At 32.5% G+C, this 4,585-nt stretch overlaps 1 pseudogene; it reads right to left on the minus strand.

The window, feature by feature from the left end:
* Positions 1 to 2,601: 2,601 nt before the first annotated feature.
* On the minus strand, positions 2,602 to 3,359 carry LOC149494870 (uncharacterized; annotated as a pseudogene).
* Between the last annotated feature and the right edge of the window lie 1,226 nt (positions 3,360 to 4,585).

Here is a 4,585-nt window from a genome sequence, read left to right on the forward strand (position 1 = left end):
GCACTATCAATTAGACACATATCTTCATCATTGAATTTTAATCCAAATAAAAATTTTGAAACATCCATATTATCTTCAAAAGAAAGATGATACACAATATGAGAGATATATGATGTAAAATTGTATGCAAAATTTAAAATAATAAATAAAACATATAACATTATTTATATTACATGATAAAGGGTAAAAATTTTAGGAAATTACTTGACAATGTTAATAGAAAACTAGACATACACAAAACCATTTAAATAATTAGCTAGCAATTTTATCATCAATCAAATGATCAATCTTCCTATCAGGGTGTTCAAAAATCTGCCACATCCAGATGTGTTATATCAATCTCAGCATCATTAGCATTTAAAAAATTATTTATTTTTGCATTTTTGTCTTTCGATTTCAATGATGCTTGATAATGATCAACTAAATATTTTGGTGTATGATAGGTAAGAGTCCAATGCCCCTTTGCACCACATCTAAAGCATAATTCCTCTAATTTTTATATGACATTGTTTCTTGTTTCTCATCTTTCTTTTTCCACTTCTGGTGGTGAGAATTTAATAAAGTACGGGTACAATGTGACATCTTACTGAGTCGAGTCATTTCATAGAGTCGAGTTGAGTCGGGCCGAACCAAACCCGGTTGGGGTAGAATGGGATTATAAGTGGACTTACTTGAATGAGAGAAAAAGATCAAAGTATAAGGGTTAGGATTTACTTGCACTAAAAGATCAAGCTTGGATATTAAGTTGTAACCTGTTGACTTTTGAGGTACTATTTGGTAAGTTTTACATAAAATCCCTTGATATTTTGATGGCCTACCCGTGATAATCATTTCACTTTCCCATTTTCATCTTTATCTTCATCTTCTTCATCTCCTTCCTTTCTCCATCCATTTTCATGGTAGTTAAGCATTAAGGCAACCTCTAGTTTCTCCAAGTAAGTAGAATTTCTTGAAGCTTTATGTTATTCAACCTCTAATTGAGTTATATTGTAGATAAGTTATAAGAGTTCTGATGTGTATAGGAGAAGTGAGTTCAAAGATTATAGAAAAAGGAAGCTAAGGAAGAGCTCAAGCTTTTTGGAGTGAAGGTTTGATATCTCTTGGCTTTTACCATTTTCTTTGCATGAGAACTTATGTGGTGTGTTGATAATGAGACAATATATTGCTTAATGTTGAGTGAGAGGACTGGAAATGGTGAGAAAACATGGGATGAACTGAACAAATGAAGTAGATATTGAGTTATGCTGAAACAGGTTTTGCTGGAAAAAGAACTAGTGACTTCACCTTGATTTTGACCCTATTTAATTATGGAATTAGGAAGTTTCATAGGAGAGTTATTTGTTTCTCTATGTGTTAGCTTTACATGGGTTTTTGAATCACCCAAATCGGAGTTATATATTGAGAGATATGACCAAAAGAGTACAGACTGCGCAGGCTGAAAAACACGTCGCGCGCTCGCGAATTTCATTTGCGCGCTCGCGACTTGTGCCTGGAAACTCTCTGACTCTCATTTGGTGCTTTAGGCGCTCGCGACTTTCATTGCGCGCTCGCGAATTTGGCCTGGAAACTCACTAACTCTCATGTTTGCATCTCGCGCTCGCGACTTTGCAAGGCGCGCTCGCGACTTGTGTTTTTATGCTCTTTTGGACTTCATTTTCAATGCAATTGTATTCCTTTGCTCAACTTGTATGCCTCCAATCATTTTAAAACAAAAAGACAACATTAGAACATGTATCAAAACAACATGCAAGCATGCAAATGATGTGAAATCAAGTAAACATTATGATTTATGAAGTTATGAAACTATTAATATGATGTTGTGTTATACTATTGACATACCAACATTATGCTCCATTGAGGTTAGGTAGAAACCATGTCGATAAGGCCATGTCGCGACATAGGATAGTAGATCTGCACCCCATACAGTTTGGTACTCCGGCTAAAGGCCGTTGAGTGGATATGATTATATATGGGCCATAGCAGCCAAGCATACAGTATTCATACAGTTTCATACAGTTTTTCTTACCACTTCGGTTTCACTATAACCTTATGGAGCCATACAGATATCTTGACTTAACATTGCATGAACCATACAGTATAATAAAAAGAAAGAAAGACCATCAAGGTAAACTGAAAGTATCATGATATGTGTGCTTATATGTGCCATATGTGTTTATATGGTTCTTTCTACACATGTATGTGCTTAATTGTTTCTTTTTATTTTGAGATATCCACTGAGCTTTATTTGCTCAGCGAGTTACCTGTTTAACTCGCAGGTTTTGAGACTGGACCGTAGAGAGTCAGCTTACAACTGCTGCAATTCATCTGTAGAAGACTCAGTCTTCAGGGTAGCTACGCATTTGGATGTGTATCTTTTGTCTATCCTTTCATGGCATGTACAGGGCACACAGTTGGGCCCATTTCATTTTGAAACTAGTATCATGTCTTGTACATATTAAGTACATTATTAATGTAAACAATATCAGCATGATATTATATTCAATATACATTATGATTTCAGCATGTCAGGACATAAAGTCAACCAGTTTGTAACATCTCGGCTCGGTTTATTCGAGTTTATGGGTGGACCGGGAAGGGATGTTACATACAATCATTGCGATTGTAATATATATTTCTTTCTCGACCATGACTATGACCCCGGCCAAGGCGACGACTAGAACCATGACCTTTTCCATATTTAGAATAGCGAGCAGAAACCTCATTCATTTCAGGGAATGGGGTAAAGCCAGTCAATCGATTTTCATGATTTTTCATTAATAATTCATTATTTTATTCAGCCATAAGAAGGCATGAAATCAGTTCATAATATTTCTCAAAGGCTTTCTCTCGATATCGCTATAGCAGGAGCAAATTTGAGGCATGAAAAGTGGCGAACATTTTTTCTAACATATCTTTATCAGTAATATTTTCTCCATACAGTTTTAATTGAGAAGTTATTCTAAATATAGTAGAATTATACTCACTGATTGGTTTGAAATCTTGCAGCCTTAAGTGCATCCAATCATACCTTGCTTTTGGAAGAACAACCATTTTTTACGATTATACCTTTCTTTCAAATTATTCCACAAGATAAGAGGATCCTTAACGGTTAGATATTCAATTTTTAATCTTTCATCGAGGTGGTGGCGAAGGAAAATCATTGCTTTGACACGGTCTTGTTTTGATGCTTGATTTTTATTTTTGATGGTGTCTCCAAGACCCATTGCATCTAAGTGAATTTCAGCATCCAATATCCATGACAGATAATTCTTGCCCAAAATATCAAGAGCATCAAATTCAAGTTTTGAAAGGTTTGTCATAAAGAAGAAAGAAGGAAGTAAAATTTATTTTACCTTAAAGTTAAGTCAAAATAGGTGCGCAAAATGACAGAGCCTTATGCTGATAACGTGTTATGAAATATAAAAAGTAGAAAGAATAGATAAAATAATTAAGAGTAGAGAGAAATTGATTTCCTGTATTAGGATCTTGTTGCCTAATCCAAAGGATTAAGCAACTATTTATAGGATACAAAATATGATCCAAAAGACATAACCTTACACATTAAAGGATATAATCCTTCATCCTAAAGGACACAACCTTACAAACTAAAGGATATAACCATTCATCCTAAAGGACATTACCCTTTATACTAAAGGACATAACTTTTGGAGAAATAAATAATTTTCTTTAATAAACTTAATGGACATCCATTATATTATATAGTATTTATAACATCAATCAACTAATAACATGTAATTTTCTAATTGGGTATGACTAAAGTTATTTTAGAATATTTTAATTTCATTAAGTGCACTATCAGAAATCTCATTATTTCCCTCTATTCCCACATTTATATACACTACTAGTCCTTTGTACAACGTGCATTGCCATTGACTATACTCGTTATATACTTATTTTTTGTACAATTTTTAATTTATTTTAGCTATATAATATTAAAGCATAAGTTTTTGTTTAGATTAAAATAAATATAAGTGGTTAATTTGTATTACACTACTTGTAACGCTACTTTTGTTGGCTCGAGGGTCAAATTCTTATCTCGAGATTTTGATGATTAAAGCAAAACAAATAAATTTAAATTATTTTATTTGTACTAATATTATTTTATGCAGATTTAAATATGGAAAATAATAAACAAGGTAAAATCCTACAAATCTAAGGACAATCAAAGATCATGAAGACCATTGAAGATTTTAGTGGTTAGCTCTTTAGGATTTGTTGTAGGATAGAAAGAATGTCCATTTATAAGCACAAAAATAATTTTTCTCTCCTTATCAAAAATATTTTCGAAAATATTTTCTTAAAAAGTCAAAGCTTTCGTTCTTTAACTCTCTTACCTAAAATGGAAGAGATTATGTCTCGATCATTTTGGTAATAAATTTCTTAGAAAAAGCTTTTCTCTTTTTTCGAAAAATATCTTCATAAAAATTTGAATTTTATTCACTTACCTAAATGGAAGAGACTTTGTCTCAATCGTTTTTGGTAATAGAATAATTCGAAAGAGATTTTTATGCTTTTATTTTCAAAAATTAATTTTTAAAGAAATATCAAAATCTTGCTTTTATTT

This window comes from Jatropha curcas, chromosome 7 (genome assembly GCF_041381405.1).
Source record: "Jatropha curcas cultivar XTBG-Jc1 chromosome 7, XTBG_Jcur_1.0, whole genome shotgun sequence".
In the NCBI taxonomy this organism is placed as follows: domain Eukaryota; kingdom Viridiplantae; phylum Streptophyta; class Magnoliopsida; order Malpighiales; family Euphorbiaceae; genus Jatropha; species Jatropha curcas.